General features: G+C 44.0%; 1 long non-coding RNA gene across 1 annotated transcript; it reads right to left on the bottom strand.

The window, feature by feature from the left end:
• Positions 1 to 4,958: 4,958 nt before the first annotated feature.
• LOC136491087 (uncharacterized) lies at positions 4,959 to 7,632 on the bottom strand. The gene is made up of 5 exons (XR_010767941.1): positions 7,095 to 7,632; positions 6,871 to 6,975; positions 5,939 to 6,734; positions 5,768 to 5,820; positions 4,959 to 5,198 (listed from the first exon to the last, which is right to left on the bottom strand). It is a non-coding gene; the product is annotated as an uncharacterized lncRNA (long non-coding RNA).
• Between the last annotated feature and the right edge of the window lie 2,842 nt (positions 7,633 to 10,474).

The following is a 10,474-nucleotide window of genomic DNA, read 5'->3' as shown; positions in this document are numbered from 1 at the left end:
TTCAAGTTTCAATTTAATTCTTCCAGAAACTCTACTACAAGTGCTCATATTATATTTTTCCTAAATACTACACTTCACCAAGATCCTAACAAAATTGGAACCACCCAATTTGGATCTACAAAACTAGAGATACAAATTTTACAAAACGGCATTCAAATCTAAAATATTTGAACTAGCTTTCAATCCTTAAGTCACTGGCAACCAGGGTCCACCAGCCAGCCGGGCCCGCTTGTCAGCGACGGCGAAGCAGAGCACGGCGCGGGACGGCGCGGGATCAACCGGAGTTCACCGACGACGGCTTCTTCGGGGAAACCAACGACACGATGAGCATCCCCATGACATTGTGCACCTACAGAGCTACCTAGCTTGGCCTATTGTCGGCGCTAAGCACGATGGCGACGGTCATGGCAACACGGTGGTGTGGCTCGACAGCGCGACGCCGGCGTTGGCAGTGAAGGCTCAATCCAAGGGTCAGCCAAGACTCTATGGTCCACGGCGAAGCTAATGCACACACTAGCGAGGCAAGGGGTGGTCGGAATCAGACTGGCCACGGCGACGGGGCACGGCGGTGGACCACCGACGAGGCCGTGTGCGGCGAAAGCACCTTACCGAGCGTTTCAAGCTAGCAAGGCGGGCGAGGTGATGCTGTGGAGCTTGACAAAACTATTGCAGTGGCCTAGGAGAGATACGGTACAAGCTAAGGCCAGCAATGGCGACAGCAGCGTGCTCGCGCTGCACTGGGCTACGACGGACACAGCGGGGAGCAAAGGGAGGAGCAAGAAATGCAAATGTGAGCACGGTGGAGTCACAGGCGCACGCTGGGGGTTGATGTGGTGCTCTCTGGCCTATCGTGGCCAGACTGAGCAGCGCAGCGGCGACGCGCGGCCACCCACACGGCGGTGAAGTTCGTAAGACAATAGAAGAGTCCTAATTTTATTACAGAAGCTAACTTTCTTGTTAAGCTGACTAGGTCAATCCTTGATGCCTTGGAGTCCATGCCACCTTGTCTCGTGTCCTCCAACAGACCGTGGTCCAGCCCAGGGCCCAACTGAGTTGTCAACCCCATAGGGAACCCTAGGACCCTGGTCTATCATGCCTATAGGTTTTTAGTAGTAAAATTTGAAGTTCCTGATATGCATGTTGATATAATTATGGAATCTCATGATACTACATTTTTTAGAACATATTTCCTATGAAAGATATGCATAGCAATACTAGATTTTCCTCTAAGATAACTCATGATTTTACTGTACCTATCGAGTCTCCTATTGAGTCATTTGAGCAACCACTTGAAGAAGTTCATGAGAAGGATGACAATGAAGTTCCTATGAGGAACAAGAGACAAAGGATTGAAAAATCTTTTGGTGATGATTTTATTGTGTACCATGTGGATGATACTCCCACCTCTATTGTATAGGCGCATGCATCTCTAGATGCAGATGATTGGAAAGAAGTTGTTCATAGTGAGATGGACTCAATTCTTTCTAATGGCACTTGGGTATTATCTGAACTGCCATTTGGTTGTAAACCTGTGGGCTATAAGTGGGTGTTCAAGAAGAAGCTTATGCCTAATGGTACTATTGACAAGTATAAGGCTCGGCTTGTGGCTAAGGGTTATACCTAGAAGGAAGGTGAGGATTTCTTTGATACTTGTTCACCTGTTGCTAGAATTACCACTATTCAAGTGCTACTTTCCTTGGTTGCCTCATATGGTATTCTCGTTCATCAAATGGATGTGAATACAACTTTCCTTAATGGAGAGTTGGATGAGGAAATATATGGATCAGCCTGATGGGTTTGTAGTAAAAGGTGAAGAGCGCAAGGTGTGTAACTTACTGAAATCTTTGTATGGCTTGAAATAAGCGCCTAAACAATGGCATGAGAAGTTTGACACAACTTTAACGAGTTCGGGCTTTGCCATAAATGAAGTTGATAGGTGTGTGTACTATCGACAAGGTGGGGGTGAATCTATTATATTATATTTATATGTTGATGATATTCTACTCTTTGGAACAAACATTGATGCAATTAATGAGGTCAAGTCTTTTCTATCAAAGAGTTTTGACATGAAAGATCTAGGAGAAGCTAATGTGATTCTAAAGATTAAGCTAATTAAGCATGAGAGTGGGATAACTTTGTTGCAATCTCACTATGTTGAGGAGGTCTTGAGCTGGCTCAGCTTTATGGATAGCAAGCCTTCTCCAACACCTTATGATCCTAGTGTGACATTGAGAAAGAACAAGAAGATTGCTAGAGACCAATTGAGGTACTCTCAGATCATTGGTTCACTCATGTATTTAGCTAGCACAACAAGACCAAATATCTCTTTTGTTGTGAGCAAGTTGAGTAGGTACATGTCCAACCCGGGTGATGATCATTGGCATCCACTTGAAAGGGTCTTGTATTATTTTAAAGGTACAATGAGTTTTCAGATTCACTATTCTAGGCACCTAGCTGTGCTTGAGGGATATAGTGATTCGAACTGGATTTCTGACGTTGATCAAATCTATGCCACTAGTGGGTATGTGTTTAATCTTGGATGTGGTGCAGTGTCATAGAGGTCTTGCAAACAGACTATTTTGACTAAATCAACCATGGAAGCAGAACTTACTACTTTAGATACAGCTTCTGTAGAGGCAGAATGGCTATGTGAGCTCTTGTTGGGCTTACCGGTGGTTGAGAAACCAATACCAACTATCCTTATGAACTGTGATAATCAAACAGTGATTACTAAAGTGAACAATGCTAAGGATAATGAAAAGTCAACAAAACACGTTAAAAGACGTCTGAAGTTTGTTAGGAAGTTGAGAAACTCAGAGCAATAGTTGTGGCTTATGTGCAAACAGGCAAAAACCTAGTAGATCCCTTTACAAAAGAGCTATCACGGAATGTGATAGAATTTGCATCAAGGGAGATGGGTAGAGACCCATGTGAGTTTACGGTAGTAGTAACCCAACATTTTTTTATCGGAGATCCCGTGACTAAGGATATGGGAAGAACAAGCTATTGGTAAACTAAGGAGAGTAACCTATAACCCTCTCTAAGTGAAGATGCAATACTTTCAAGGCAATGAGGCACTATATGATAGGTTGGCAAATGCCCTAATGTGTTCTATTGGCTTTAATAAGCGAAGATGTTGTCCTACAAAGCATTCTTGAAAGAACATACCTATATGAGCTTGACTGTATAACGTCACAGTCCATGAGACTTGGGTGATCTCTAGTAAGCTCATGAAGAGACCAGGGAGTACGACGTATATGCTCCACCCATGGAGAAGACTACTGGTAGCCAAGTACTAGTTTGGCTTTGAGTAAAGCTCGTTCGCACAAAACTTGCAATTCAAGGTGTAGTCCATTGTCCAAGTTGTGGATGAGTATAACTTGAGGTTCCAGGCGGATGTTCAACTTCATAGTGTCTGCTGAAACACTATTATATCAAATAGTAGTGGGGACAGGAAATCTCTAAATGGGCATTTGAGATCTGGTGGGAGATTGTTGAATTTAGATGGGCTTGGCCTATATAAGAAGTTCATGAAAATTCCTAAGAAATCTCGAAGGCCCATTCATGTGTGCAAAGAGAAGCCTGCATGCGCACGCTCGCTCGCCTCGCCGGGCGAGGCATGGCGAAGGGCGTGGATGCGTGGCACCTACGTGAATGGTCCGACGGAATCCGGCTCCTCAACTTGTGGGGGCGCGGGCTCCTTTTGCAGTTTTTAGTTTTGGTTTCTTGGCCTTCAAGTTTGCAGAGTCCTAAACGATTTAGATCGTGATCGTGACACGAGATCGGCTTGAACCGGACTATATAAGCAGCCTATCGCCCATGCCAAAACGCATCAAAACAAGCTAGGGTTTTTGCCTCGTCTCGCTGTTGCGCCGCCACCGTAGTTTCTCCAGCCTGATCGCTTGCATGCACTGGCGACCGGGTGAGCATGTCTTCAAAACCTTCGTCCTTGCAATCCTGCACTGGGAGAGGACGAATAAGGTTTTTGGGAAGCGCTCTTTGCGCGACTGCTCCCAACCTTCACGACTGGTCATCTTCTATCTAAGTCAGGCGGCGCTACGTCCTGGCGTATCCATCGTCAACTGCTCCGATCTCTTCCTTCACCGCTCATCGACAACCTCGCGCCACCACCGGTGACGTCGTCTCCTTCTACAGTCAAAATGTATACATCTCCTGATCCAATGTCTCAGTTCATGCTGTTTGATATGGTGGCTAGTGTATGAGATATGTTTATACTAGTTCTCTTGTTCATGTTGTATACAAGCTATGTTTAATCTGGTTCTTAAATTTGTCATGATTTATATTCTGTTTTTAATCTAGAAACCGCCTAATTCGTTAACAGGAAAAATGTTTATTTGCAGGATTCTAACATAATCATAACCAATCAAAATCCCATACGTTGACACGAGCACCATCATGTCAGATAAGGATAAAATACAACACATGCAACCAGCTTGCCAACAAAGCAAATACAAGATTACAATACCAGCAGCAGTACACTACAGGAACTGCTGGCTTCTCCGAGTGCCAGTTGCACTCGGGGAAGCCTTCCCCAAGTGCAACACTCGGGGAAGAGCCTCCGGCTAATCCTCCCACGGGAAAGGCGTCTTCCCTGAGTGTCGAAAATCGTGCACTCAGGGAAGGCTTTGCCGAATACCGTGCTGGCACTCGGGGAAGACTTGACGCCATTGGCCGACGGCCGACGCCGTTTTTTTTATTTTCTTCCCCGAGTGCAACACTCGGGAAAGATTTTTGAATTTTTTTTAAATACTCTTTGCCGAGTGCCGCAGCTCAGGCACTCGGCAAAGAAATTTGTTTTTTTAAATCCCTCTTTCCCGAGTGCCACAGCCCAGCACTCGGGGAAGCCACCTCTAAAATTCTTTTTTTTTGTTTTTTGCTTTTCCATGTAAACAACAAAGCATATATATATATATATATATATCACAAACCACATTTATATATCACAAACGACCAAATTTGTCTGAAATCCACAATATATTACAAACCACACGTTCAAAAGTACACACTATTCCAAGTTCACAAGTTCAATACATAAAAACGACTTCGAAGGTGGCTCACGGCGACTGTGAGGGGTGGGACGCCCCAGCGTGCGATCCCGGCGACGGTCCAGGTGGGGATGGCCCGACGTGCGATGCCGGCGACCCTTCGACATGGTTCGACGCCGCCCCCGATTGATGCTGCAAAAAAGAGAGGATTCATGAACAGATATGCGATTCTCCTAGACTGTTACCATCTTCTGATTCACATGCCACCAGTCTTAAAAAAAATCACCACAACAGATATGCGATTATTTATACTAATGCATTCATTGTTCTATAATGTGTCATCTTAATTCATAATTGCATACAAGATCTTAAAGAATGCCAAAGGAAAATACTGGCCCTTCGGATGTGAATAGTTGCTATACAGATGTAAATAGTTTACAAGTGGTCTGATTCACTGAAACCCCTCCCTAACCTGGTCCCGCCCCTTTCAAATGAAAAATCATATCTTCAGTATTCCACAATATTCAGCTACTGTCTTATGCCTTCCAAATGTGAACAGAACTGATTCAGTTGTGTGCATATGTGCTTCAAGTAAGGATGAAAATAGGATCTAGATTACCAATTTCCAGAAAAATTCTCACAATAATGAATTATACAATATAAAACATTTGTGTGTGAGAGAGAACCGTGTGCCGCCGAACAAGGAAATTTGTTATAAGTTATATGGGATATCTAGTATGTAAAAGAGAAATTAGGTTCACCTGCTTTCTATAAGAACAGAAATCACTGCAACCAAGAATCATAATGTTGAGAACTGCAGAAACAAGTTGAGACGTATTACAAATAAAAAATGCTCTAGTAGTATTCATAAAACACGTAACCAGTGTATACTGATTTAGAGCAGTAAAAAATACCAAGATAAGCTTAACAACCTTGCAGCAGCTGTCATCTACTACATCCTTCTTGTCTTTAGCAGTAATGGTCTTTAGACAGGGCAACCAGACTTACTAATTGCTCTGTTTTAAGATCCAGTCCAACTGATTTTCCAAGTAGATAAAGCAGCGGACTTCAAATCTGACTGACCCACAGAGTGAAGGATGAGTATACTATTGTACACATATACTAACATGTACATAGAAGACTTTATTTAGGGTATAAATGTGCTACCATGCAAATGTTTACTGATCCATTATAGTGAGCCAAATAAAATTGGTAATAGAGTGAAGTGAAGGACTGAGGGAGAAAGAACTTACCAAGATGATAACACTATGAGTCCACTCATAACTGCTCTAAATGGATCAGCCAAGGAACTTAAATTGTAAAGAGGTCATACAGATCAAACAATCAGAATACCCCCCCCCCCAAAATTACTGGAAAGTACTTGGTATCGCAACTCTAAATCAGGGAAGAAGAAGATTCCAAAATAATATGACCCAGCACTAATTAGTACTAATTAGAATGTCCAACAGTATTAGTCTTGTTTCCAACCAGGGAATTGGCAACATAAATTCAAGATGAAGCACAAGTTCGACAGATCTTCAAGAATATCTTCTACTGTGTGCTGCTTTATATTTTCTTATATACGAAACAGACCTTGCTCATATACATGAAGAGCATTAGAATTTGCATACACAGCCATTGAAAGGGAATAAAGAATTAAAGAAAACCCATATTACCTTGGTCCAGTAGTGGTTACACAAGAGGAACTTGGAAATCACCAGATCACATCTGAAAAAAGGGTGCACTAATATAGTTCAATTTCAAGGATAGATTACTCCAAAGATTTCACAAATAAAATTAATAAGACTTTCGCTAGACAATAGAGAGAAATGCTCCATGAACAGTTATCAGATATCATATATACCAACTTGATAGCCGCTGCAATCAATAGGGACGAGGTGTCGGGGATGACCGGATGGAGGGCATCTTGATTGTAGAAAGCGTCATTCTTCTCCCCTTTTTTTATATCCTAAGCAATCAATTTTGAACTGAATCAACTCAATTAGGAGCAAGTAGGTTAGAGGAACTAAGCTATCATTGTCAGGGAGGGAGATGCAAAGGGGTAGGGTGCATCGGAGGGAACCTGACCTCTTGCCTCAAGTGGTAGGACAGCTCATCGTGACCGGCATCCATGGTGGCAGTGGCGGCGCTGGGCCGTCGTGCCGTCTGTTCCTGCACCACCCGCCTCGTAGATGCACGCTACGCAGCAGCAGGGAGTCGCTGCCGCCGCCGGTGGGAGGGGGCCGCGCAGGGCTGGCCGCCGCCTGCGGACGCAGGGCGCCGGGCCGTCCTTGCCTTGCTCCGGCTGGTTTTACCGAGCGGCTGCATGCCTGCACCCGCGAAGATGGTGAAGTCGCGACCGCGGACAGCGCCCTCCACCCGCGACTGCGTCGGCCGTCGGCGCGCCCCCCATGGCGCGGACGACATCCTGGCCGGGGGCGACGCCGGTGCGGGTGACCTCCTGGTCGGGGGCGTGGCCAGGGCGGGCGAGATCCTCGCCCGTGGTGCGCGGCCTCCTGGCCACGGCCGAGTAGCATCCTGGCCGAGGGCGACGCCGAGACAAGTAGCCTCCTGGCCGGAATCGCGAAGATGAAAAACTCGGGCGCCGGAGGGGGCTGGCGGCGGCGGGGTACGCGCGTACGGGCGGGTGGGCTGGCGGGCGACGAGCGTGTGTGGTGGCCGGTGGGTGTCCGTTAAGTTTAGATAAGGACTGCTGGGCCTTTTTTTTAGTCTTCCCGAGTGTCATGGAAGGCACTCGGGAAGAAATTTTTTTTTTTGTTTTTTTTTTTTTCTGCCTAATTTTTTTTGTGAGGCCTTACCATATTATTTAAAACTCCCTGTTTTAATTTGGAACAATTTTGGACTTTTTTGTTATATTTCGTTAGTTTTTTTTGTTTCGTTGAATTTTTTTTTCATACTTCGAATTTGAACTGCAGGTGCATGAAATATGTAATTTGGTGATTCAAAAATTATATTAATGATATTTGGTGTATTTGAGGCCTTATCTAGAACTCCATGAAATGTCGAACATCTTGTTATGTAACATGATGAACAACTTGCGGAAAAAGTGTATTTAAATTATATAAAATCCGAACGAAGTCCAAAAATCACGAAACTTGTCTGGTCTGGGCGTCATGTTATCGCATGTAGAGGCTATGATAAAAAATTGAGAAGTTTCGAGCAAGTTGCGACGTCGGATGCCTAAAACCACATACATCAAATATCATTAATATAATTTTTTTTGAATCACCCAAATTCCATTATTTCATGCACCTGCAGTTTAAATTCGAAGTATGCAAAAAAATTCAATGAAACAAAAAAAACTAACGAAATATAACAAAAAAAGTCAAATTGTCCTAAATTTGAACAGGGAGTTTTAAATAATGTGGGAAGGCCTCACAAAAAATGAGGCAAAAAAAACAAAAATTCTTCCCCTCCCCAGTGCCTTGGAAGGCAGCCTCTTTCCCGAGTGCCTGTTTCCGGCACTCGGGAAGGGCCTCTTCCCCGAGTGCCAGGGAAGGCACTCAGGGAAGAATTTTTTTAAGCTTTAACGGCGGCGTGGGCAGGGTGGACCGTCAAGTAACTTGTTTCTTTGCCGAGTGCCGATCTTTCCCGAGTGTTGCACTCGGGGAAGAGGGCCTTTGCCGAGTGCTGCTCTTTACCATGCCAGGATCTCTGCAACACTCGGGAAAGCCTCTCTTCCCCGAGTGCAATTCTTCCCCGAGTGTAACACTCGGGGAAGATTCTCTTCCCGAGTGCCCGATTTTTGGCACTCGGGGAATTTTGCCTCTCCCGTAGTGAGTAACGGCTTAGTATATCCTCATTTTACTGTTAGGACAACTCGGCCGGCACTCCAAACCCTGCTACTACTGCCACCCCTCGCTACTCCTCTACTCCTCTGTGCTTCCACTGCTGTTGGAGCAGCTTGATAGATGACCGACAAGCGGTAAAGAAGGTGCCACATCACTGTCGGTTGCTCTGAAACCGGCAGTGATAACCCTTCATTGCTGATTCTTAACTCGAAAACCAAAAATGATAGGGGTCCTCAAAAACCTGCAGTGAAGATCCCTATCACAGCCGGCTGATGGCTTGAACCGGTGGTGATATGTCACTGCCAGTTTCTTGGCTTGAGCCGGTAGTGATGTTATGATATCACTGCCGGTGTTTTTACTTGAGCCAGCAGCGTCAGCTGCACAGTACAAAAGCTCACATTCTCCTCCCTCTTCCCTTCCACTCCGAGCACACTCACACTATACCACATCCTATTTACAGCGTCCTACGGTAGGTCGCTATAAGTCAGTACAGCGACCTACGGTAGGTCGCTATAATATATATATAGCGTCCGACTTGACGCGTGGGTATAAGTGGCGTCGCTATAAGTTATAGCGTCCGACCTTAATTATAGCGACCGACCGTTCGACGGTATGTTAAAGATATACCGACCGACTGTTCGACGCCAAGTACATACTTATAGCGACTATTGGTCAGGACGCTATATATTATATAGCGTCCACTATCTGACACTATCAATACAAAAAATTACAGCATAATTATTCATTAACCTCAAATTATTCATTAACCTCAGTATCAGTACTAATCATACAATCAATGAACCATATATAAAATCATCAATTCCATTTGGACAATATACACAATTATGAACAATGAAGCTCATCATAGCTCACAATTATATCATTATATCATATCCATAAGCTCAACTTGGAGAAACAAGTTACATAAGGCAGTTTGGCCATCAAGATAGAATAATGCATAGCTCATATATAGATGTTTGCACTAGTTGCAACAGTTTACATCTCATGGTTTGCTCGCACTCATTACAATTCATCACTTAAACAAAAGCATTCATCTCTAGTTAGAATGTCCAAAAAGCATTCATATCTAGTTAGAATGTCCAAAATAATGCATTGGCCATGTGAAATTCCATCCAATTGCTTCTTGCATGCATCAGCCCCCCTAGCCATTACCTCCCACCTGTAAATAAAAGATATAATAAACTGAGAGTTCCAATCCAATAGCAGCTGGAGATGTAATTCAGCTAAGTACATGCTTTTGATTTGGCTACCTAAATAGTGTGTAGATTTCAGTACTAGTAATACAAATATTCTAAAATTGACCACAATTTTTTCTTGACCATACCAAGCTGGTGCTACTTGCATTCATAGCCCTTCTCTGGGCACACAAATACAGAGGTAAAAGTGACAAGAGCCCTGTTCTCTCCAACATGCTACATTGTGCTTAAGTGTTGATAACAAGAACCCTTTAATTTTTCTACTAGCAGGCAAACCACAAAAGAAGGAACCTCAGAAGAGAATACATGGCAAGAGTTCTAAAATTTTTTTACTTCTTCCATAAAACTTACATTTATTAATACAATATTAATGCCCTTGATGCTTTACATGCCACTAGTATAATGCCCGTGCTAACGCCACGGCTTTATTTCAAGGTGC

This window comes from Miscanthus floridulus, chromosome 1, assembly GCF_019320115.1.
Source record: "Miscanthus floridulus cultivar M001 chromosome 1, ASM1932011v1, whole genome shotgun sequence".
NCBI lineage: Eukaryota > Viridiplantae > Streptophyta > Magnoliopsida > Poales > Poaceae > Miscanthus > Miscanthus floridulus.
This window is presented reverse-complemented; position numbering and strand designations above follow the sequence as displayed.